General features: G+C 36.1%; 1 protein-coding gene and 1 pseudogene across 26 annotated transcripts in view; one reads left to right on the top strand and one right to left on the bottom strand.

Moving 5' to 3' along the window:
• Window positions 1–27,186, bottom strand: part of Rbfox1 (RNA binding fox-1 homolog 1) — a 2,027,889-nt gene that overhangs the window by 796,172 nt on the left and 1,204,531 nt on the right. The gene's annotated exons all lie outside the window — the stretch shown is intronic.
• Window positions 16,655–16,735, top strand: LOC111754049 (small nucleolar RNA U3; annotated as a pseudogene).

Raw genomic sequence — 27,186 nt, 5'->3', positions numbered from 1 at the left:
GTCTCAAAAACAATCATCTCTACCCTTTTCTCCTGTAGTGACAGTAATACTGCGCTGAGTTTGAAACTCTCATAGCAATGTGCCCTGGGCATTTTTCTGGATCACTGCCCATGCTTTGATCAACTTATTTTAATATACTTAAGTCTACACATTCAGAAAGCCACAGGGTTTGGTATGGAATATCTTCCCAATTAATATTTGATGAATAAACAAATGAGACCGAAAAAAATACAAATTCCAATATAGTGTTATTTCACACTTAGTTTATTAATCTTATGCTAAAGATTACTTGGCTGCCTTACAAACATGTAATAAACATCTTCACAGTTGAATTGTTACACAAATTTCTTATTATTACTTGGTATAATTTTCTTCTTTTTGTTTTTTTAGACTGGGGATCGAACTCACAACCTTGTGTTTGCCAGGCACATGTGCTACTGAGTTATAGCCCCTGCCCCCCTTAGTATAACTTTCCTAGAACAGATTTAGTTAATGAAAAGTGATTCACTCATTGCATCAATTAAAGTTTATTATCAACATTGGATATTTTACAAAGACAAAGAGATAGCGGAGAAATAAGGGTTGGTCTAAAGACACATTGGCACAGAAAAGGTGAACAATACCTTAACAATGAACATACTGCTGGATAGACAGAAGCTCGAAACATAAACCATGTACCTCTCTGTGTCTCTCTCTGTCTCTGTCTCTGTCTCTGTCTCTGTCTCTGTCTGTCTCTGTCTTTCTCTCTGAGGGGTTGACATATCCTGAAATGAAGCAGTTTAGGTAGAGAGATAATTGGCAAAACAGGGATGAGTAACAAGAAATGTTACTGATTCTGTGACAAAGGGGACAAAGGATAGGTGCACTCCTGGGCCTTAACTCATTAAAAATATTATGTGTCTTCCCCAATGCTTCACCATCCCAAACAACGTTATCAACCTCAAAAACCAGGTATGTCACTCAAACCACGATGTCTTTGCCATAACAATTGCAAAACTGAACCACATAGCAAAATAAAACTGCTGAGGATCACCACAAAAGAACACAGGACAAACAATCTTCTTAGTCTAACACTCATTAAAACATAATTTTTGTTTTCTTCCAACCCTCACCTATTCATTCTCTTAATAGTGACATCAGTTCATTCTTATCATTAAGCCAGGATGTTTGTGCAGAATGAAGTATCAAAGGAAAGAATGTGGTAATTTGGGGCAGAAATTGGATACCCATTCCTAAGGCCAAGATATGTTTGCATGGGGAAAGAAAACCAAGATCGATAAACATTACCAGAATTAGCTCACACTGACAACCTAATGAAAGCTGGCTCCTTTCCTGTGCTAAAGATCAAGGCTGATCTCTTCTCTCTCCTCCTCCTCCCCCCCCCCATCAGTGGTACGCCTTGCTCTTCCCTTCACCATTAAAAGCTCTGCATGCTTAAAACTCCTTGGCTTGGTTTCATTTCCACTGACTCTGGCCAGATGATCCTGCATGTGTAGTATTAGCTTTACTGCATGCCAGCTCTCCTTCGCACAGAACCTAACCTGGATCCCTACTTCATAACAAAAACCTGAACCAGCAAGCAGATTTCCTGCTCTTGTGACAATCTAATCTGCTTGTCATTATTGGGAGACATACCAGTTAAAGATTAATTTTAGAGCCATGTATGTGATGCCTACTTGAAATCTTGACACTCTCAGAGGTTGAAGGAGAAGCATTGCATCTCTGTATCCAGTCTGGGAAACTAACTAAAGTTCTATCTCAAAGCACAAAATAAAGGTAAGGGGATGTAGCACAGTGTAAAGAATCTAAGTTCAATCGCCAGTACAAAAAGAAGTCATTTTGTTAGTCATAAAAACAAAGGGTCTTCCCTTTCCAAACTTTTCCTTCCTCCCTGAGCATGTATCACCTTCATTACATACACTCTATTAGGAAAAGATTTCTTATCCCATTATATTAAACACATCCAGAGTTAAGTATTTTTCTCATCTATAAAATTATAGCTCCTCTTTTTTCCTATCACAAGATGAAACAGGCTCTCTGGAAGTCAATGAAAGCATTTAATGTAATATATCTTTGCCTTTCTATTAAAAATTACAGAATTAATGGTACTTCTTCCTCCTGATGCATTTTAGAATCAAACAAATGCTGTTGGTACTTGGAAAATTTTAGGGTTTTGGAACATGGTGAATTTTTGGAATGGTATTTAAATTGTTGTAAAATATTTCAGGCTGGACTCTCATGTCAATTAATCAGCACCAATGCTCTGTCTAACATTTTGCTACAAACTGTGTTCAATTGTAATTTGTCAACTGTAACACCCGTTGCTATGACAAATAGCTGCAGTCTGGTTAATCTTTTGAACATAATAGCATTCTGCTACTTTGATAAATCTATTATGTTGTGGTTTACATATGCTTTGAGGAAAATTTTTATTGGGATATTTTATACTAAATTATGTCTAGTCTATACTAACAAAGCAAGTGTAGGGCTGATACTAATGGTTGTTTCTCATGATCTCAATGACATCAAATGTCTTGGATCTTAAAACTCACAAGAAGTCAAGAGAATGACTCAAAAGACAAATCCTATAGTTTGAAAATCAAGGATGCACATTTCATTACTTGGGCACTTCACTTAACTTTCTACATTCTGATTTTTTTCAATGGTGTGCTGAAGATAGCAGTTTCTCCAAATTGGAAAGGTAAACTATAATATAGTGCAATGCTTGGCACATTACAAAAAAAGTGTATCTTAGATGTCATTATTATTATTAACTAAAACTTCTGTATTTAAATGTAAATATTGATACAGTATTTTTCCATAAAGTATATACCTTAATAAAACAATTTTATACTATGAATCACAAAAGATACAAAACTTGCAAAGGGAGTTGTTGTTAGTAGGCACCTTAATAGGCAACTCATGGTACTCTGTCATCCAAACAGGTTGATGTGCCTACAGAAATGGGCACTTCTTGACCTCAGATTACCACCTGAAACTGCCTGAAAATTGTTCCTCTGGGTCTTAACACACAGGATGCTGCTGCATGGGAAAAGTGCACAGGCTGCACATTTGTCTGTATATTCTCAGTCAATTTCACCTTTGGCAGTTTTGAAAGAATCCAGATTACTTTAAGTATAATAGATCTGAATAAGGGAAACAGTTAAAAGAAGACAACAGAAGAAAGAAGATCAAAGTAGAAGGGATGACAAGTAGTACTTTTTAATAATAGAAAAGTAATACTACAAGAAAAAACTCCTCCAGACTGTGTTATATTTATAGCACAGTGATTAAAATTGGGCTTCCTTTGTTTTAATTCCTTACAGTAAAAACAGTCACAGTGCTCCATAATAAAAAATTGAAATAACACAGTGCCCTGCTGACTTAGAGATAGATGAAACATCAAAACTGTGGTAAATATTTAAGGTGTTCTTACAGGTTATCTTGACATTAAAACATTTCCTCTCTCTCTCTCTCTCTCTCTCTCTCTCTCTCTCTCTCTCTCTATCTATCTATCTATCTGAATATCTGAGGCAAACATAGAAGAATGACGTAGACATTGTGGCATGGCATAAGGCCACATGGACACCACGATGCCCTGAAAATCTAATAACTGAGATAACTCCCTCCCCATTTGTATCTTTCTCTTCAAAATCATTCCGTGTACTAGAGCATGTTCTTAGATAATGAACAGTATGAAGCCAATGACAAAAGGTAGTTTAGAGCAAACTACAGATAGAAATTTTATATGGGGATTAATGTGGGAAAGGCAGAAATGGGGTCACAAAACATGTTTAAATTGTCCTTATGAAAAAGAAAAGCTGGCACTGTAAATAAACCATGGGAAAGCGTGCCACACACTAAAATCCTCCAATATGACTTTGAAATATAATTCCCAAGATGATTTTGCTTCCACAAATGAAATTAACACCAATTTAGATGAACTTTTTCAGGGAGATAATTGTATCCAACACCATTTATGCAATTTGGATCACGGATATTGAGCTGGAGAGGGTCAGTAATGCACTTCTGAAAACTGATCTTTGTAAACCAGGTGAAGATTCTGACAAGACCTCCAGTGCAGAGACCCCTTGGTTAGCAGTCACTGCATGAATGCTGGCTTTTGCAATCAATTTCTTCTCAAAACAAAGTGCTAACAAATGCAATGATACGTCTTTGCAAAATAAAAAAAAAATATTTAGGTAAAATTGTGGGTGTCTTCAGGTTTTTACTCTGAAGGGTGGTATACATGCAAAGTATAAACTACCTAGCAACCATTGGGTACCTGTAGACTGTACAAATCACTGCAAACCAACACCAGCTCCAAAAGGAGCAATTTTCTGCTCCTTCAGTAATTAAGCATTCAAACCAGTAAACAGCTTGGTTGGAATGATTTTATGACAAATGACTGAGAGCATATCAACCGTAAAACTCAGCTCTGCAAAAATCCCTCAAGCCCAGGAAAGTCAATCAATGTAGAGCAGCCAGCATTGGAAGCATTCTTTCAGGCTGCACCACATAAATCCAAGGGGGCTGGAATTGCTCCACTAACTTTGACACAGGAAACGAGAAAGGAGCGGGAGGCAGGTTCAGAGGAGACCGAGGGTGGGGGTAAGAAAAGACAAAGCTCAGAAGAACACCTCACCTCCCTTTCAAGCTGCGCTGCTTCTACTTAAACATGTTAAGAAATACACCAAGGTACATTGTTTCTATGAAGACAGATATAACAGGTATCTAAAGGGAAGAAGCAGGTGAGGAGACACAGGTTAGGTGTCTGGAGGAGACTGGCTCACGGCAAGATGTGCTGCCGGTGAGTCCCTCACACATCTTTAAATAGGAAAGTGGATGCTAAAAGCAAGCACATGGACTTCTCTCAGTCTGAGCTATTAATGTGACGGTTCATGTTTGCATTTGATTCTCCAACATTTTATAATGAAATTTTTCAAAGGTACAACAAAGCTGATACAACTTCACAGCAAACGCCCATTTAAACTAGCCTGTGTATTCTATTAGCATTTTTTGCTTGTTTTAAATCATTCTTTTTAAAAATGTAAAATGAATTTATTTTTAATGAAGCATAAAAACATACAAATGGTGGATATTAATGGGCACATTCAACATTTTGATACAGAAATGCTCAGTATTCAATTCAGCTTAAGGAGTACTTCCTCAAATATTTATCATATTTTATGATAAATATCCAGGGTCTTTTCCACTACTTCTTAATAATTTATAGGATATTGTCACTGTAAATAGACATGCTAGTATGCAATAACACACCACACATTCTTATCTCCATCTTATTCTTAGTATCCATTGATCAACTCTTTCTACCCTTCCTTCCTTCCTAGTCTTCCCAGCTTCTGGTACCCATGCCACAACAGCCCCAAATACTACTACTACTACTACTAATACTACTATTTCCTTTTTATTTTTTGTCTTTTTGATATGGGGTTTCACTAAGTAGTTCAGGTTGGTCTTGAGCTCAGTTTGTAACTGAGGTTGACCAACTAACGGCAATCCCATGACTCAGCTTCCCAAGTGCTAGTATTATAGGTATGTACCACCACACTTCCATCAAATGATGGCTCAACTTCCATCAAATCAACTTTCATAGAGTTGCATATAAGTAAGATCATGTAGCACTTGTCTTTTTGTGTGTGACTTATTTCATTGAACCTAATGAGCTCTAGTTCCCTCTGTATTGACAAATTTTACTATAATGCTTCACCTCAGATGTTTCCATCTGTCCATCCTATGCATCCACAGCCTAACTCACTTTTAGTATATCTAAGAGTATATTTTAGACATCATTAAAGACATTTTAAATATTTCTGCATGCAAGATATTAACTAATGACCACAGTGAAATAGTTCAAATTAAATTTGCACAAATTTCCCCAAAATGTGTACTTTATAAAAAGTTTTTCCTTCTCCAAAGCAACTAAATGAAATTTTTGTGTACCTATAGCTTATAAACACATTGGCAATAGGAAGATAAAGATTCTGTAAGAGAACTGAAAAAATGAAATACAATGTTCTATAAACAATGTTCTACAGAGAGACTGAGAAAAAAGATAGAATCCAGTGCAGGGAAAAGAGGGCAGAATTTAGAGCAGAAAACACAGAAATGAAGTTTGATGATTTCATTACCCATCTGAAAGGGTGAAAGTCAGAAAGTAGCAAAAGATGAAGAGAGGAAGTCAAAACGAAAACCAAGATAAACGCTTACACTGCATGAAATGAACACACACAAGGAGTCTGTGTTATAGTTGCTGCTGGTATTCCAGCTCAGGATCATGGAAGAAGATTATGGCACAATGCACTGAAAAGCTTAAGGAAGTTAACCAAGCTCATGTTAGAGGTACTACACTGCCTCCTCATCAGTAATGTGGCATTTCACTTTCCAAGGTGGACAAACACGGAAGGAACTCAGCATCCAGCCAATAGCAAGCCCCAGCTCTGGAAGGCATTTGGAGCTCTAAATGTTTGAGAAATGGGAACCTCATTTCTTTGCAGACAGTTTCCTGGTCCATTCTCCCTACCTCTTTTTTTATATGGATGAAGCATATTAATTAGACTGATATCATACCATTTCATCCAATAATGTCACAGTTATTGGAGGGTTGGAACACATCCAAATTTTATTTCAAACTATCACTTCAATGTTATAAATGACAAATCAATATTTTTAATACTTTCCTATCTTAATTTTTCTGATGGAATAGAGCCAGCACATCTTGCAAGAAATATGCAGATTACTTAGGCTACACTTTGAACATAATGGAATGCAAAACATTCATTTTATGGTACATGCAGGCAGTAGGTCACCACAGTAGATGGACGCTCTGCAGGAGGGAGAGAAATTAACACCTTTCTAACATTGAAAGCCATGGTGACTTGTTACTGAGCCACCTATTCCAACTGGGATCCTATTAAAGTGCTTGATTTGAGGGCAAGAACATAAAATCTCAATTAAAAATATTGTTTGTTAAAGCCTGGACTCACGCTGGCACCCGTAGAAATTTCATATGAACCAGCAGTATATCCCCATCTAAAATTCAATTATTTAAGTCCAAGATCGTAGCTGGTCTGAGACAGCGTCATTATGAAAATAATAACAAGTGGGTTACGATAATCACCCCCATTCTTCATAAGATCATGGGGGCAGTAAACAGCGCAGGTTCAACACCAGGCATTGTCGCTCCTGGCTTTATCAGCTCGCACATTTTAAGTAGCAAGCTGATGATAACCAGTGAGCTAAAGAAATAAATCACTGTTATTGGATTTTTTGCCATTTTATGTGGTATAAAACATGGTAATTTAAAAACTCCAAATTCAGATATACAGAACAAGTACCCTGTATTCTATATTTGTAGTACTTTATCCAGCTATTATTCCATAAGTATTTCACTTAAAAGTGAGGCAAATAGTTGCTGCAAGATGAAACCCAACATAGAAAATCAGGATGTTTTCATGCACCAGTGAGTAAATTTCCAAAGACAGGGGCCACTTGCCTTCAGAAAAATTCCTAAGATTCTCCTTTGGCAGTACAACTTCTGAAGAATTCTTCCTTTAACATAGTGCTCTAGTATTGGTCACATCATTTCCTGTATCTCTACAACGTTCTTTCATTAGCTACCTCCTCCCTGCCCATTCTACAGCCAATTAAAGTCACTTCTGATAATATCCTTAGGAGTTTAATACCCTGATACTTAAAAATTTCATTGGCCCTAATGTATTCTGAATAAAATATAACTGTCTGATATTAGAAGGCTGTAAAACACCTGACTTTTCTTCTTATTAAAACACATTTCTACACTGCTGACACACCCCTCTGCATTCCCTCACTGATGTCATGTTGGGTCATCTCCTCCAGGGAGGTGCTATATATCCTAGACATTCCTTCCCTCTGTTTAGTCAGCTGGAATCTTCATGTAAGTTGGGTCTCTGCTAAAATGGGTCCTTCTCACACAGCCGGTCTCTGGCCAGCTTACTTGAAACAAACAGTGCAGCATTCTGTCTTCTGCATCCTTCACTATGTCAGCACTCTGGTTACTTCATCAGATATATCCTCTTTGGCATTCTTGGTTATTATTTGTTATATTTCCAACACTGAAATAATGAGTCCCTGAAGCAAGGGTCTGTTTGTTAGGCACCACTTTATCCCACTGCACCTGCATGACCCTCACAACATCAATACATGGTGACTGGATAAATGAAAGAATGAATGAATGACCAAATGAATGAATGCCCTGTCCTCAACATCACAGCATGCATCACTTCTTGTTAGATCTAAATGTTTGTTTCATATTGCTCATGGTGATGGACAAAGTATACATTTAGAGGTCATACTCTGGTCCCCAATTTATTGTAACATCCTTTTGCTTCTGACAAAATACTGGTGACATCACATCAAGAAATATATACCAAAAATATTAAACTTGAGTTAAAAATGAGTATTTTAGCAGTCTCAAAATAGAAATTACTCCCAAGCAAGCCTGAGTTCAACTTCTGCTGCTATTTTAAGCCTGACTGCAATTAAGTGCCTTAATGCCGTAATATTGCATCCCTCACCCAGCTCCTGTCTCTGGACCATTATTAAAACCAAGAGATGCTGCAAGGCAATGAAAATTATTCAATACAAATGACTTAACAGCTATTGATAAATTTACCTTTAACAAATGCCCTCTGGTAGCACCCAGAATTCAATAGGTTTTGTTATTTTTTTTTCCTTCTGTGGACCCCATTTCACTTTCTTCAGCACGCCACTCAATGAAAATACAACACCTGCAGTTCTGGCGGTAAAAGAAACATCATAGCCCTATACACCTGGACTGAAATCTTAATGTTAGCCCCTGGGTGACAGCTACATCAATTTCAAAGATGTCCCTCCACCTCAAGGCTCTAAGAGAGGAAAATTCATAAAACTTGGAGAGCACATTCTTTTCATTTGTGGGTCTCCTAACTCCCCACCACCCTGAGACAGTTAGTTCAGCCCTTATTATATTCTGAGTATGTAGAGAAAGAGAGGTCTTTCAGAAATGTGTTTCTTGCTGACGATTATTCCAAGGGAGACAGCATGAGGAAATGAAAACATTTTACCTTGCATTCCTCAGTGATTTTAATCATAAGGCTACTGTGCGGACAGTGAAAACCTTTGCAAGTCACTATTATTCTTAAGCAAGAATTTGTGCACTGCAGCTCTGCAGCTTTATTGTTTACTGAGGTCACAGATTTATTACCTCCCAAAACACAGGTTAGGAAACAGACCCCAGGAGATGATGATACGAGGTCTATAAATCACACAATGAAGAGAAGGAAAGAACTTGAAGACCAGATTGAATGCTCATTGAGTGTGTGAATATGGGCAAGTTATTTAAACTTCCTGGACCTCAGTGATTTGTAAACTGGATATAACTCAGTGGCATATGTGCCTCCTTGACAAGCACAAGGTCCTAATTTTGATTCCTGGTACCAAAAAAAAAAGTAAGTCCTATCTCCCAAGATGGCATTGGGTATAAAGCACCTGAGTAACAGTAAGAAGAGCTAGTATGTATTGAGTGCTTCCTGAAGGAAGACATCAGCACTCACTGTGAACCACATACCACAGTGTTGTGTATGGTTTCTGTTCTGCCACTGACTGTCTAGATGGTATCACTGACCTGAAGTATCAGTGAGGAACCAGACTCAGAGAATGTGACAAGTTTACCAGTCAATATCTTACATTAACTATATAGCATAGCCATGATCCACATCTAGAGATGCAGCCCTCCCTAGTATCTGCTAAGTATATATTGGTCTGTAATACAGTTACTCAGCTGTGGACAGAAAGATAAGACTGTGTATGAATAATCAGATAAACTCCTCCTCTCAAACATTAGCATGATCCGTTACTCTTTCCTTTCAAAAATATCAGTGTCATAATTGTTATCTGTGATGCAGGTTCCTCAAACAGCTGGGGACCTTGTCAAGTTTTGCTTGCTGCTGAAGCCCTAACATCTAGAAGGTGCTCAGTAAAATTTTACTGAATGAAGAATGAAAATAAGATAAACCATTGTGAACACTGGTAATTCTTCATATATTTAAGCCAAGTTTATATCTTACATACTTCAAATAACATTTACATATATATATATTTCTTTGCTTATAGGGAAAGCAGAAAAAGAAGAGAGTGGACAAGAGAATAAAGAGAAAAGAGAAAAACAATGGGCAGGGGAGAGGAGTGTAGGAGAGGAGAGGAGAAAAATGGGAGCTGAATCTATATATATTGGACTTATGCACAGCATGTTACTGAAACTATAATGGCATTAATTAATTAGACATTTATTGCCTAATGGAGATGCTTGTGAATAACGTTTAAAAAATCCTACCAGATAAAAATTAGACACACAAATTCAGTCCCCACAATAAAGTCTCCATAAAATGATACCATAAAAAAGTGTCACTACTGGTGAGAAAATCCAACAACTCACACAACCAAAATCTTGTACTGTTTATGTATTTTAAAAGGCAAGAGTGTTAGAAAACACAGCTCAATCCTCCTGATGCTGTTTTTTGGGGTTGTTTTGATGTTGTTTTGTGTGTGTGTGTGTGTGTGTGTGTGTGTGTGTGTGTGTGTTTACCAGCTTTAAAACTGTGAAGTTATAAGATATGGATTGCCTATGAAACGTTTATGTTGAAAAAATGATTTTCAGTGTTGGGAAGGACCTGAGGATACCTTATGACTTACACATATTTGGGCTTGTAGGTAGACAACTCCCAGAAATCTACTCATAGGCAGTAACATCCATGAGGCAGATGATATCCACAAAATGTACTCAGTGCTTGTGCAAAAGAGATGGGGATCAGAGGGACAGAGTTTGCTGTGGTGATCCAGCAATTCTTTTTTTAAATGACATCTAAGATTTTTAAGGAGAAAAGCAACAGAAGACACAGAAAGCACCATTTTACAGGGTGACCCTGAAAGTATCAATTTGCTTGTTATATGTCCCAAGTGGCAAAGTGCTAAGCGAGGGAGATCATGGAATATTCTCCATATTTGGCACATTTCAAAGACTATGTGGCAGAGGCATTCTGAGATCTGCAAGAAAATGCGTGGGGCGACGATTCAGAAACCTATGGAGGGAATGTCTGTAGACCAGTAGAATGCCTTAGGGAGAAATGGGATTTGAGTGTGCACATAAGGGAAACACCTATCTGAATTTTGCAAAATACTTGGAGAAGATGGCTGGGTGATGGAGTTACCAGTACCTATACATCAATATTTGAGTTACTATGTTTTCTAAAATCTCATATGACCATACAGACCAGGAACAATTGTGATATTTCTATCACATATATTAATATATCAGTTTCCCATCCTGCACATATTTTGCACAACAATGAGGCTAAGGTAGGAATTCAAAATTAATTTGAAAATGGTTAAGGATTAATAAATTAACAACATCACCACTATATTAATTACTCATTGTTAAATCTGAAAGCCATATCATACTAACCTGTTTGATATTTCATATATTATACTAACTTATTTGATAATGTAAGATATTTCACTTGTTTTTCTTCTTTTCAAAGATATGGCCATGCTGGGTTCTCTGCATTTCCACATGAAATTTAGAATCAAATCGGGTTGATAAGCATTCTGCTGAATTTATAAATCAAGTAGATAAGAGTCTTCCCACTTATGCATGTGATATTTCACATGTGTTTCATTGAGAGTTCTTTCATCTCTCTCTTTGAGAGTATAGGACTTAAACATCTTTTAGCAGATCGGTCCCCCTAAGTATTTTTTTTTAAACTTTATTGCAAATTGTATGTTTAAGTTTCATATTCTAATTTTCCTAACTTATAGACATATATTTGACATATAGCTATATAAATACTACATAAATTCAGATCTTATTCCCAGTACAGCTTTTAAAGGTGATACTAAGTTTTCTGCATAAATGATCATCCATGCATGAAAACTATTTTACTTCTTCCTTGCCAAAGCAGATGCATTTTTTATCTATTTCTATTGTTTTGCTGCATTGGTAGAACTTTTAGTAAAATGGAACACAAAAGTGATGAAAAAAGACAAACATTCTATTCCTGATGTTTGAAAGAAACACCAGAATTTCCCGAACCAAGTTTGTGTCAGCTGAATTTTTGCACAGGTGGTTTAATCCCACTGAGAAATTTCTCTTTTTGCTTTGTTGGGAGTTTTCAACTAGGAATGAATTTGGATTTTTGCCAAATGCCTTTTCTGTATCTATTACAATAATCATGTGGTTTAACATGTTATTTGATTAGTAGAATGAAATTTATAGGTTGATTTTCAAGCATTAAAAAGCAACTTTAAAGATTTGGAATAAAATCATTTTTTCATGAGATAGTACCTTTTTGTATCCCAGTGGACTTGATTTTTTAATTGTTTAGAATTTTACAGAGGTATTCAGAATTTTATGTGAATTATACTATGTTATAGTTTTTAGGTACTTTTTTCTAGTTTTGGTAACAGGAGACTGCTAGCTTCATAGAATGAGTTGTGAAACACTGATTCCTTTCCCATTTTATAAAAGATAACTGTGTGTAATAAATGAAACACTCTGGACTTGGAATTTTCTTTCTTTCTGTGTGAGAAAATTTAATTATAGATTTAATTTATTGAACAGATATCAGAAAATTCAGATGGTCTAATTTTTCTTGATTGGGCTCATTTAGTTTGTCCATTTCAATTTAATCCATAAATATTGATTTCATTACTAAAAATATTTATAATATTTTCTCATCATTACTTGAATATCTCGATCTTGTAGCAATTCTTCCTTGATTTGTTTTCTTTTTATCCCTGATACTAGTAATTTGCATCATAGCTCTTCTTTCCTAAGTAGGCTTGTTTGGTTGATTTTATTGATTTTCCTCAAACACTCGGTTTTTGGTTTCATTGATTTTCTCTGTTTTGGGCTTCTCCTATATTGTATTGATTTCTACTTTAATGTTGATTATTTCCTTGCTTCTACTGCATTTGAGTTGCTTTTTCCTTACCAATGAAGTGATGGATCTAAAAATCTTTTATTAATTTTTTTCTAAATTTATTATGGCTGTTTAATGTTATAAATTCTTCTCTCCATACTGTTCAGTGATGACACACGGAATGTTTATTTTTATTAAGACACATCTGACATACTGAATGTTTATTTTTATTAAGGATTTTCTTTTAAATTTTGCCTTTCATTTTTAACTCATTTGCTGTATATTTTCTTGGTTTTAGGAGATCTTACTTTCACCTTTTGATTATTTCTAATTTGATTCCATGGTGGGCAGGAGATATTCTCTGATCTCAACTCTCTTAAACTTGTTAATTTTTAATAGTACAGTCTATAATAGGATATCTCTTGAGCTTTATGTTTTATTCATTTTAACAGTCTCTGCCTTTTAACTGAGTATATTTAGATCCTTCATATTTAATCTCATTATTGACAGTTATGTTTAAATCTGTGATCTATTTGTGTTCTACTTCTCCCATCTGTTCTTGGTTTCTTTTCTTCCTTTTCTGTCTGCTGTTAAACTGATTCCATTGTGACATTTCTGTAACATTTTATTTTGAAATTATTATAATTCACAGACCATAAAGAGTCATTCCCCTCCATCAAATTGGTGACATCATTAACCCACTAGTTACATCTTATGAACCTATGGTATATTATCATAACCAAGTATTTTCACCGACAACATGTGTCTGTATATATTTATGCTCTTTTGTCATGTGTAGATGTGTGTGTGTGTGTGTGTGTGTGTGTGTGTGTGTGTGTGTGTGTGTGAGCGCATGATTGATTTCATGAAACAGAATCTGGCTATGTAGCCAGGCTACCCTCAAACTCACTATGTAGCCCAGGCTGGCCAGGCACTTGTGTCAAACCTCCTAACTCAGCCTCCCAAGTGCTGGGATCACAGGCATTCATCACCACTCCCAGAAACCACGTGTAGATTTCTGTAACTACCACAGTCAAGACTCAGAACTGGTGTCGCCCTCTTCTTTGGCCACCATTAATATATTCTCTATCTTTATAATTCTTTCATTTTGAGGATGGTATGCAAATAAACTGTGCAGTATGTGACCTTTTAATATTATTTCATTTTTCATTCAGTATAATGTGTTTGGGAACCATTAAACTTATGTTCTATAGCTCATTCTTGAAATGTTAAATAGTTTAGAGTATGTGTTCCCAGTTTCTTTAATCATTCGCTATTGTAGATTTTTTTGTAGTTCTGAGCTTCTGAGTTTTATAAATAAAGCTCCTAAGAATTATATAGAGGTGTGTGTGTGTGTGTGTGTGTGTATTACTTATGTTATGTGTGGATATACATTTTCAGTTTTCTGAGACTAAAGCCTAGAAGTAACTATTGCCCCATGTGGTAAATGTATATTTATTTTCTCAAAGAAACTGCCAAATTATTTTCCAGAAAGGCTGCATCATATCACATTTCCACCAGCATGAATGAGAGATCTAGTTTCTCTGCATCCTTTGTAAGCATGCAGTATTGCTATTTTTAATTTTATCTGATATGTATAAAACGATACCTCATTATGTTCTTAATTTGCATTTCCCCAAAAGCTAGTGATGTTAAACATCTTTTTATATGCTTATTTGTATCGACATACCCTCTTTGGTGAAATGTCTCAAGTTAGTTTTTCTACTTGGATTTGATTGAATTCTTGAGTTTTTAAAATAGACAAATAAAAGTTGTATGTATTTATCCTGTACAACATGATGTTTTGAAATATACATACACACTGTGGAATGACTCAATTGAGTTAACATATATTAATTTATAAACATCATCTCTTATATGAGAACACTTAAGATTTACTGCTACCAATTTTCAGTGACAGAATACATTGTTATTAGCTATAGTCATGTATACATCTTTGACCTTATTCCTACTATATGACTGATATTTTGTATCATTTCACCAACACCTCCCCAACTTTCTAACTTTTCAGCTCCTAGGATCCATCATTTTCATTTTTGTATATATTAGTTCTTTGTAAGATATGTACTTTAAAGAATATTCTCCAAGTTTGCAGCTGTCTTTCCAGTATTTCAATACAGTTGTTCACAAAGCACATGTTTTCAATTTTTATAAAGTCCAATTTACCACTGTGTTTTCTGGTATCTTCTATTTGGTGTCATGTCATCAACCTCTAGGACCTAAAGAGATTTTCTGAAGTTATCATGTAAAAGAATTGTACTTTACATCTTGCATTCAATCTGTAATCCAAATTGATTTAATTTTTTTCATGAGGTGTAAAATTTAGATCAAGATCCATCATGATCATCATTATTATTATTCCTATGAATGAGAAGTTGCTACAGCACCATTTGAAGAAAAGACTATCCTTCCTTTATTTATTTAGGTATCCAGAATTGAATTCACAACCTTGAGTTTGCCAGCCAAGCACTGCGCTGCTAAGCTATATCCCTGGACCCCTTCCTCCAATTAAATGCTTGTTACCACTGTCACAAATCAATTGACCATACTTACATAGGTTTGTTGCTGTTTTTTCTATTCTGTTTCAATTATCTAGGTATTTACCCCTCAGCAAATACCACAAAGTCATGATCACTTAAAGTCTCAAACTGTCTTGAGACAATATGGAATGATTCATCTCACTTTACTTTAAAAATTGTTTGTGCTTTCTAGTTTCTTTTATTTTCCATTCAAATTTTAAAATAATCTTATCCATATGTGTAAAAAATGTTTTGCTGGGATTTTGAAGGTAATTCTTTAAACTTGTGTGTCAATTTGAGGAAAATCCATGTCATTAGCATGCAGAGTTTTCCAATGTATAAATATGGTATCTCTGTTCACTTATTTACATCTTTGATTTATTTCATCATCATTTGCTAATTTTAAGGACACAAGTCCTAGATTGTACTGCTGCATACACACCTAAATGTTTCATTCTCTTGAGTGATGTAAAATATATGCCATTACATTTTAAGTCCACTTTCTTATAACTATTGCAAGATTTAGAAATACAGATGCTTTTTGTAATGTTATATTATATTCTGGAAATTGGCTAGGTTAATTTGTTAGTGTCTTTCCTTTTGCATATAACTATATATATATAGCCTCCAGATAGAGTCTCATTTCTTCATATCTGATATGTTTTTATCTTTACACACTGTCAAGAACTTTCATAATATGTTGAATAAAAGTCATGTCCTTTGTCCATGTTATGGATAAAGTAGTCAGTTCTACCATCAAATACAATATTAGCTATAGGCTTTTTGCATATTTCTTTTTATCAAGTTAAGAAAGTTTCCCACTGTTCTGATAGCTCTAGATGGACATAAATTTTGTCAACTGTGTTTTCTGCATCAACTTAAAGCCTATTCAATTTTTCTTTATTCATTTGTCACTGCTACACTATTACCCACTCGGTTGAGGTATAAAATTCTTGTCTATGCTGCTGAATTCTTTCACAAATATTTTGACTATTTTCTGTCTATATTTACTAGGGATATTTGTCTGTAGTTCTCTCTTTCCATAATATCTTTGTCTTGCTTTGTTACAAGAGTATATGGCTTCATGCTGCATCACTTCCTGTTTTCTGGAAATTACTATGAGTAACTCTTGTTAACTATTTTCTAAATACTTGTAGAAAGGCTATACTTTCAGGGATCATTTCTACAGTGTTTTACTAGAAAAGTTCCTCTGATCCTGTAGAGTACCTAGAGCATAGGATTGAATAAAAGAAAAACAAACAGCAAACTAAAAAATAAATAAAAAGTAAGTAAGTAAATAAATAAACACTGGTGGAATTCCCCAGTGAAACCATCTGTAGAACTGCTTTTGGAGGAGCTCTTAAATTATGAATTCAATATCCATAATCGTTTTGGGTTATTCAAATTATTGATTGTATATTGGGTCTATTGTACTTCATAGGAACTTGGCTTATTTAATTTCAGTTGTCAATTTTACGTATACAGAGTTGTTCATATTGGTTTTTGTATGCCTTTTATTGTCAGCAAGGTCAGGGTGATACCCCCTGCTTCCTTTCTGATATAAGTGTTGCTTTCTTTCTCTGTCACTGTTGTGAAATGTTTGCGTATTTTCAAAGAACTAGCTTTTTCTCCACTCTTTGTCCTGTTTTCAATTTCAATGCCTTGCTCAAGTCTTTATTACTTCCTCACTGCCATGTCCTTTGGTTTATTTAGTATTTCCTTTTCTATTATTTGAAGTGAACATTCATATGACTAATTTTAGATTTCCCAAGGTTCACTGAAAACCTTCAGTGTTACACATTTCCCCTCTAAGGACTGCTTTTGTTATGCTGTACAAGCTGAAACTTACATTTACTTTCACTAAGCTCAGTATATTTTTAAAATTTCTCTGCATGCTTCATCTTCAAGTTATGGGAATTATGGATTACCTGGAATTTTATTATTCAGTTTCTAAGTATTGAAAGTTTCCTCTTATGCTTATTTGCTTGTTTATCTTGATTCCAGGGAATGAATCCAGAGCCTCTGCACTGAAGTAATCCCCAGCCCTTTTTTAAATTTTGTATTTAGAGACAGGATCTCATCAAATCAATAAATCACCCAATCTGGACTTAAACTTGTGATTCTCCTGCCTCACTCTCCCAGAGATTCCAGATATATGCTATTATGCCTGGTTTCTTGTTATTTTATGTGACTGATTTCTAGTTTGATTCCATTGTGGACAGAGAATAAATTCTATAATTTATAACTTTGATGTTTTATCATCGGTTGAGATTTGCTTTGAGGCTGAGGGCATGGTCTCACTATCTAGATATGCATTGCATGGCCTCCTAGAAAGAATGCTTATTCTGTTGTGTGCTGATGGATGTTCGATAAACGATTAAATCTATTGGTTGATGGTGCTATTGTTTCTTGTCTCTCCTTGTTGATATCCTTGTCTAATTGCCCTGTTAACTGCCAAGAAATGGATACTTAAATCTATGGTTACAGTTGCGTGTTTGCACATTTATTTTTCAGTTTTACCAGTTTTGTGCTTCACACACTTTACAGCTCTCTGGCTTGACACATGGGTAATTTAGAAGTTTTATCAGTTCTCTCCGAGGTTCCTCTTCTCCTTTCCGGGGCTTAATCCTGAGAGCAGCAGGTGCCTTGGTCCCTCCTCTCTCAGTTCCCTCCCTGAAAGGCATCCCACTGAGCTTGTCAGAGTCCCTTCTCTCTGCAAGACATCTCCTTAGGCAGTAGGCTGGGCAACTTGCAAGTATGGGCTCAGTTCAAACTTTCCAGAAATTACCATCTAGCCTTGTTTGATGTGCAGTGTAATACAAGCTATTGCTTTCTGTATTTTACCCTTATATGGTTGTTTAAGATGAAAATTTAAATCTGTCCCCATTCCATTGTGGTCAGAAGTAAAGATCAGTTTTTTTGTAGCATAGCTTCATAAAAACTAATAATATAGTTTGTGTATTTTATTTCCCATTGTACAGACACTTGAGTATATACACTGGCAATAATTATAATTTAGCACTTTTCTCTATAGCAGGGATTGTGTTAAAAATGCTTTATTATTATCATATTTAACATTTTTTGTAGTATTGGGAATTGAAGCCAGGGCCTTAATGCTGAGCTCCTTTCCTGGAACATTTAAAAAAAATAAAATGTTGGAAACACTCTGGGCTCAAACTCGCTCACACTAAGTTCAGTTCTTCAATTTTTCTGCCTCAGCCTCCCTGAGCTCCAGGCTAATAGGAATGCACTAGTAGACCAGGTTCAACAAATATAGTCAATAGGACTAAAGCTTTGTGGCTTCTCCCATCCCCAAATAATTACAGGGCATTTTGCTTAGCAAAAACCTACAATTTCTAACTGAAAGGGGCTAATCAACTGAGCCACACACTTTTATGACATCTTATTCTCTTCTCATCATACATAGACTTTTTATTTAAATCCTAAATGACATTTGTGTACTTGGACACTCACCCAATCAAAGGCTCTGGGACAGTGTGATGAAAGCAGTCAGCTCACAGGGAGCCTGATTAGCAAGCTTCACTCTTTCAAGCTGCATTTTTTTTGCTAAAACTTTGATTCCCATAAGCTTCATATAATACAACACATCCTAGGAGCAGAGATCTCAGGAAGCACTATCAAAAGATTGACAGGCACCAGGCAGAAGCATTTGTAGCCAGCCGAGAAGGCCATGTAGGCATTCATTCAACTTCCCAATATTTTAATCTCTTTCAATATTCTGATACACGCTTACATGGATGTCCAAGATTTCTCCTAGTCTTTTCTTGACAATTTAAACAACAGATCAAACTAGTTAACTTCAGTACTCTTAGAAAGAAAGAATAATGAGTAAACGTGAGAGAAATGACAGCAAGATTCATGTAGAAAAATTATGGAGAGATATAAAAAATTATAAGTCCTTATCTATCCAAAAAGTATTGCTTTATGCTTGCCTTGGCCTTGTCACATATCCATAATCATTACTGATAATCTTTTTCACTTTTTCCCTATTGTTTTACTATTGAAGACAGCATGAAGGCTGACATTGTCTGTCTTACTCATAATGATTCTCCAGGGACTGCTGAAGGGTCTGGAACATGGTAGATGCTCAGTGAATACTGTCTAAAAACCCCCATGTCAGACTGCCTTCAGGTTATGGATAGCGGGAAATACAAGGATTATAGGTATCTCTTAACCATAACAAACTTCATTAATCAATCACAGGATTCTCCACATGAAGGTTCACAATTCCTTGTTTCAGGCTTCAACTATTCAAAACACCACATCCTTTCCCTGTTCTAGTCTATCCACATCTGAGACCCACAGTGTACGAATAATATATTCCACACACAGTTAATGTTAAAGTGATATAGAACACATATTCTCCGCCTAAACTGATCTTCTTAACCATGTGGATATGACTTGTGTTTGCTGACTTCCAACTTCATGGCTGAAATGATATGAAGTAGAAGTACATAAAGTTGGAGAGGTCACAAAAATGTTTTTGTGACCCTGCTGTGGTTTCCCAAATCCCTCTCAAGGAATGTGTTAATCTGCCTAGTGACCAATCTAAGGAAATAAACATATACCAAAAATTAAAGCAAAAAGAAAAAATAAAAACCTCATTCTTCAACCATCTGCTGTTCCACTTGGCCACAGGAGGAGGGCTTGTGAATTATGTAACAAATGCTTCAGTTCCAGAATTCATTTTGTCTTCTCTGTGCTCTCCACAGTGGAAGAGGAATCCCACGTCACCACCCTGACTCACTCCTCTTCTTGTCATGCCAGTTGGGGTCCCTGACAGTGTATCAGGTTCTTTCATACCCAGATTTTATCATCTGGACAAATACAACCTCATACAGGGAAAGGAATAAACAGCAAAAGGACAGTCATTTGAAAAATCTCTGTGTAAATGACTGCTTAATAACAGTTGCTTTCCGCAGACTTAACTCTGAGGAGCATTACATGAGGCGATATCTATCTGTCTACAACTTTCTAGCCCACAGTGGTAAAATAGTTGGAGCAATTTTACTAATTGATGCAGTGAGTAAGCAGGTTCAGAGTTTGTAGCTCCCTCAAGATCACTCATGAGTAGCTGAGTATAGATGAGAAGTCCGAGCATCCTCCTAAGCGTCTTCCATGATACCATGTAAGCCTAGGAAGAAACTAATGGTCTCATTTAAATGATACATTCCAATAACATTTCTCAACCATCAAAAGTATAAAGAAAAATATTCATAGTTTCACCATTGCCCCTGTTTTATTTTATGCATCTGGATTTTGTAAGAAATATGTTCTGCACACTAAGTGCAAGTCAGATTGTCCCAGTTGAGACCAGGAAGGAATAAAAGAGCAAGGGAGGGCTAAACTTTAGGGCCATCCCTTGCAAAGGAGACACTCAAGAGGGACACAGGGAGCTGTCTGAGAGGAAAGAGCTCTACGCAAAGGGACTTAGTCTCAAGTAGTTTAGGAGAGCAGCTAACAAAGCAATCTTCCAACTGACTTGTTTGAATGCCTAGTTGGGCCCTTATACTTTGGGGAATTTGAGTAAATGACTTCCTTTACAGGTTGTCATCTATAATATGGTCATATTGTGAGCTTTACCCTTGTAGATATTATGAGGATTAAATAAGATAATTCCTGTCAAGGAAATGGCTACATAATCACCAGCATTCAGTAAATTAAAGCTGTTATGATCAATGATTAGCAGTTCCATGAATTTAAAACTCAGCCTAGAGGAGACCCTTTCTTCTCCTGAGCAAAGCTCACATATCTATATAAACCCTCCAATGCACAGTGCTTAACAAAGGGCGCTTATAGACTTTCACAGAGAGTTGAACGCAAAGGTCAGACTTCACACAATTGCCAAGTTCCATGGGTGTGCGCCAGGATCGAAAGCATATAAAAAGTCAAAATAAAGATATTGAACTCTGTGTAATTCTAGGCAAATCCTGAACAATTCCGGTAACAATATTAGAACTTCATATTCAAGAGGTCTGTGTAGTTCTCTGAAATGACCACAGAATCATAAGCCATGTGATGCGGTAAGCCCTAATGATGTGCCCAAGACTGAGTACTGTGCCCTGAAAATTCACTGATAGACGTAGTCTTTACAGCAACCTTTTGGGACAGATGGGATGATGTTTAGGCTATTTAACAACTATTATCCTGCACAAAATGGCGCTGGCAACCATAAAAAATTATGGCCATACATTCAGGCTGAACATCAGCTCTGGAGTGAGCATTCACTCATTTGTCACCAAGAAATCACAGGGAGAGGACTGGAATCCAGCTCTGGCAGACTGCAGAGTGCAAGTTTTAACCACTGCAAACTGCAGTCATTATTTATATTTGGTACATATTAATTATTAAATGGTTCATTACAAAAATATTGATGAGCTCGACCTAGAAAATTCTCCTGCTGGCCTTACAAAACCCATAATGAAACCTTTTTGATTTAATTTTCAGGAAGGCTGTAGGATGGAGTGGGCTCAGTTGACAAGTACAGTCCCTCTGCTGATACATGGGTGTGCAGGTCAGACAATCACCACACCCCTCCACAGAAGGCTTCTAGAAGGCTTATAGGCTAACTCATATTTTGCTTTCTATCACACTGAAGACCAACTTCGAAAAACAGGAGTTTATCAGGCTTTGGCATCTTGCTAGTAAGCACACATTTTAAATATTTTTCTAATTACATAGGAAAGATGAGAAAGATAAGGAGTTTTGTTCATTATTCACTTTTTGCTATTTGCATGTGTTTTTATGTTGTCCATATCCATGTGTTTTCTTCTTTGATATCTTTTCTATAAAGGGAAACCTAGATGCTAGTATTTCATTACAAACCCAATTTTAAAATATTATGTATTTAATTATCTTTTAATTAATCAGGTTTATTGGTAAATTTTAGGTATACACAGTGGTCACCTTCATTATAGAGAATTTGTACCTGTAAAACTCCTAATAAATTGGGATCTCTTTTATAAAAATGTATGTCAAAGAATTCTTCAGAAATTAGGATTTTAATATGAAATATAATGTATGGACCAACAAATGTTACAGTACAAATTGTTTTGAGAAATTTACATAATGGTTTTACAACTTAAAACAAAAATATAGCAACAATAAAAGCTTTTAAATATTTATATTATTAAAACAGAAACATCTGTCATGTATGGCTATAGGGATAGAACCTGTTTCTTCATGGCATAGCCCAACCTGAGCATTGCAGGCAACAGAGGAAGTCAATGTTCTATACAAATGCTGAGCATTCACCTTGGACCTTTCAATACAGAGGGGCTCTCTCCTACAGGCCTACTATGCATTGATCATTTTTTAAATTTACTATGTAGTACTGGAAATGTTGCTTACAGGATGTAATGCAATTGCCTGCCACTCAAGGTTCTTTTCCAGAAAGATACACTCTATTAATCAGGTGACCTGAGTCTTCTTCAACTTCCCAATGCAGACGCTATGTGTGTAACTGGGTCTGGGAGGTAACTTGCCTCAGGGTACTTCATTCCTACACAGGAATTCAGTCAATGCTAGACTTAATCTCTCCTGACGATTTGAGCTGGGATCCAAGGCCAAGTGATGGCAAAGGCTGGAGTTTGGATTTTCATGTGCATTCTTGGCCAAATTGTGCACCAGAGTAATCCAGTTATGTGCCAACTACAGTTGTACAGAAGAAGAATCCAAAGGAAAAGACACAGTGAAAGAAATGAATGAAAGAACAATAGAGAGGCAGCCTTGTTATACCCTAGCTTTACTTCTTCGAACCCATCTGAGGTTCCTCAGGATCCTTTAACAAACTTCCTTTCTTATTCTAACTAGTTTCAGCTAAACTCAAACATGACTGCTATATGCCAGCTTTTCATTGGCTGCAAGGTAAAACACAGGAACACGCAAGATACTCTTGTTTGTGTTGGATTCCTATGGAAGTAGACAATAAGACAAGATTCAAAAACAGTATTTGGTGGGGGTAGGGCAGAGGACACTAGTAGGAGGAGAGGGCAGACACATGGAGAAGAGAAGTTCACGAAGGAGCCAAGTACATAATGGACTTCACTATTGGCAGAAAAGTAGAAAAAGGTGAGTATTTATACACCTGGAGTATTTATACACCAGCACTCACGCGTCCTTTGCTGAGATCTGGTTCTTGGAATGCCAATCACCTCACAATTCTGTTCTCCTCTGTGCATGAGAAAATCAGCTTTCTGTAATCCCAGAAAATAAATACAAAGCCAGTGGTAGCTGAAAGTGTGTAGGAGGACAGGAAACTGGTAAGTCCTGACCAAGGAAAGGGGGCTGCATTCTGCAACAGATGCAGTTCTGAATCACTGACCCTGACTCTCAAGTACAGTCATGCACTGGACATCAAGGGTGCAGAGGCGGAACAGTCAGCATCTGCCTGTGATTACCTCAGTGTTTCCACACCCCTTTTAGTCACATTGAACACCACTTCCTGAGCCATTATAGCCCTTCCATCATACCTACACTTTTGAATATGATTCCTATGGCATCAGATATTTGTTTCTTTCCAGTATATGTAGCTTAGGTAAGCAAGCTGCTTCTGCACCTCCTTAATACTTATATCTTTACTTAGGTTTCTGAAGAAAAGATGAAACCAGTTTGTGAAAGTCAAAGGATATTCTTCCCATAGGAATCTAGAGATTAGTTAAGGATCTGTATCCTTACACATAATTTTACTTTCTTGGCATGCAACATAAACAATTCCAACCAGGAAGGTGGTATTAAATGTTCGTACTTAAATCATTTTAGGACTGCCAGAGGAGCCTCTCAAAGATAGAAATTCCAAGACCGCAAACTTGGGAATTTGAAATCAGAAGATAGCAGGAGACAGTCTAGATATGCTTAATAAAGTCCACATGTAGCTTTGCTGTTATGCCAAGTATCACATCTCAGTTATTTTCCAATCTGAGAATTCAGAACCCACTAAGAGGTCAGTTTGGTCTTGCTGTCTCTAATAGGGAACCTAAAATATTTTGACGTCTGTAACAGTGGCATTTCATATAAGGCTTTTCATTCAATCATTACTGAAATTGTGCTAGACCATGTCCTGTATTCTTAGTAACCAATCATTGTCATCCATGTATCTAGGCAAGCCCACTTTCGGGATTGTAGACAGATAAATAAATAATTGATGCTGAGATTCTACATACTTAGTTTTTATTATGTAATGTATTTTGGTTCTAGAAAAATACAAATATAAGAGATTCTTATAACCTGTCCTCCTTATAAAGATTTCTACCTTCAATGGCTACCCACTATGAGAGTTCTTGGCACTGGTAAAAACTCCATCATTTCTGGTTTATTTCAGGCTTTGTTATCATGTTCTTTCTTCTCATTCAGATGAATAAGAAGATACAGCTATTTTAAGCTTCTTACAAGGAAGCAAATACTTAAGCTAAAGTAATTGGATATTTTAGAGGTATAGAAATATATTTTTAATAGACTTCCCAAACATATCTGAAGAGCCTCAAGATTATCTCTATGATTACAGTCAAACTTTCTAAATCATACCCTGGAAGAAAGCACTCAAAGATGAGAGTATTTGTCAACATCAGTGGGTGAATAGTTAAGTCTCTGTACAGGCTTAGGAAGTACACTATCCTCTTTTCCACATGGCCTTTTCCCAAACTTCAGTTGTCCTGAAGTACTTCAGCTTTGCCATTTTAAGCATCAATGTCTTTGCAGAAATAAAACAACACCACTCTATGAGAATGTGGAGCTCTTTCTAAAAACCGAGGTAAAGTGGGATTTTTACCTCTACACATCACCCTTCCTCCCAAGAGGGAGGTATGACTGAGCTCTCAACCTAATGCACATAAGCCTTAAACTGTAAGAGACTGAGGCAGCTTCTCCAGATGTCCAGGAACACTTCAGGAATTTTATTCTGTTCTAAAAAGAAATAATATTCTTCCAGGTAGTAGCTTTAGGTTTTCCAAGTGGCTATGTCAGAACACTTCTTCTGTTTCTAGAGTTTAAGTTGACATTTTAAAACTTTTACTGGGTCACTTTGAAGGTACCTGTGACAGTTCCTTGCTCCACTTCCTAGCTTACAAACGCCTACAAGAGAGTAGGACGTGGCATGCACTAAGTAAGTTTTGAATAAATGAATAAATGAATGAGTGAAAAATTCACCATGATCTCACTCTATGCTGTATTTTAGAATCCACTGGGGAGCTTTTCACAAACCGTGATACTCGGGAACCAATTTCAGAACAATTAAGTCAGAATCTCTGCATCCCTGCGGGATATATATATATATATATATATATATATATATATATATATATGTCAGCTAAGTCTATTGTACAAAAATGGCTGAGAACTAGAAAGAAGAGATCAGCAAAACCACATCAAAAATTAAATTTCTTAGTATTTCCATTTCAATAAAACCCGCTCATATCTGAAGCCACTGAGAATATCAGACAAACAGGATCAAATGGATTATTTAATGTTATCTCCATATGATTTGTTGACTGTTTTAAATTAAATAAATGGTAGCAAAGTGTTTCCACTTTGACTAAATATGTGTGCACATATATATCTATCTCTATATATACATATAATATAAACATATATATTAGTAACTCAACATTTTCCAGTTCTCCCTCCACACTTTTGAATGGTACATGAACTAGATTAACTATACTGATTATGCAGAGAAATTTAGCTTAATGACCTACAATTACTTTAATGGCTTTGAAATTCAGAAGGTAAGAAGACACTCTGTTTCTTCCTTTGAGTATTAAATATAAAATGCCTCTGATTGACTGTCATGAAAACCCAATTTTATTGCTATTTGAATTATTCAGAATCAATATCAAACATGAGCCGGCATGCAAAACCAGATAGAAGGCAGTGTTGGAAAGCAGTGTCTCCCTAACTGAGTAATTGTGCTTTGTGTGGGGGATAATGAGCTGTTTTCTGTGTGTCGCCACTTCATATACATCAAGAATTAACAACTTTATCTCCCCTTTACATTATGTAATAAAAGGGTTTACTTCCTTGTGGTGAACAGATTTCAAGGTTATGAAATATCCCATCTACAGCTGGGCTGGGTGAGTCTGGCTCTGTAAGAAGAGACAAAGGACAAGATACAGGCTTTCACTTCAGACACAAGAGACTTACTCTGGTATTTTTTTTTTTAGTTATTTGGTGTGTAAACTGCAACCTTGAATTTTCACAGGCTGAAAATTGCTTTGAGGTCTAAATATGACACTACAGCATACTTAGTGAAAGCAGGTAAAAAATGGCATGGTGCCTGTAAAAAGGGGCGGTGTTCTAGAGAGGTTTCCTAAAAGCATAATTAAAGGGCACCAGAACAATCAATCCAAATAATAATAAATATTATACACTGATCAGTGTTCACTGTGGGTAGCATTCTGCTAAAATTCTGACAACAAAGATTTGCAGTCATTTAGGTCTCTAGAGAACTTTGTGAGAGTGCAACTGTCATGAACTCATTTTACAGATGAAGAAGTTAAAGAGATCAAGGAAATTACCTTCCTACTTTTGTAACTACATCAGTGGTGTATTCAGTTAGATTTGAAAATGCAATGTACAGTTTCAAGATAGTGCCAGGTAAATACAGAAAGTATAATTGCACTGACATGGTATAGAAGGAGGAATAGAAGAGCAAAACTACACACTGGAGAAAACAT

The sequence above is a fragment of the Cavia porcellus genome, unplaced genomic scaffold (genome assembly GCF_034190915.1).
Source record: "Cavia porcellus strain 051 isolate PalLab524CR breed Dunkin Hartley unplaced genomic scaffold, mCavPor4.1 scaffold_16, whole genome shotgun sequence".
Classification (NCBI taxonomy): Eukaryota; Metazoa; Chordata; class Mammalia; order Rodentia; family Caviidae; genus Cavia; species Cavia porcellus.
This window is presented reverse-complemented; position numbering and strand designations above follow the sequence as displayed.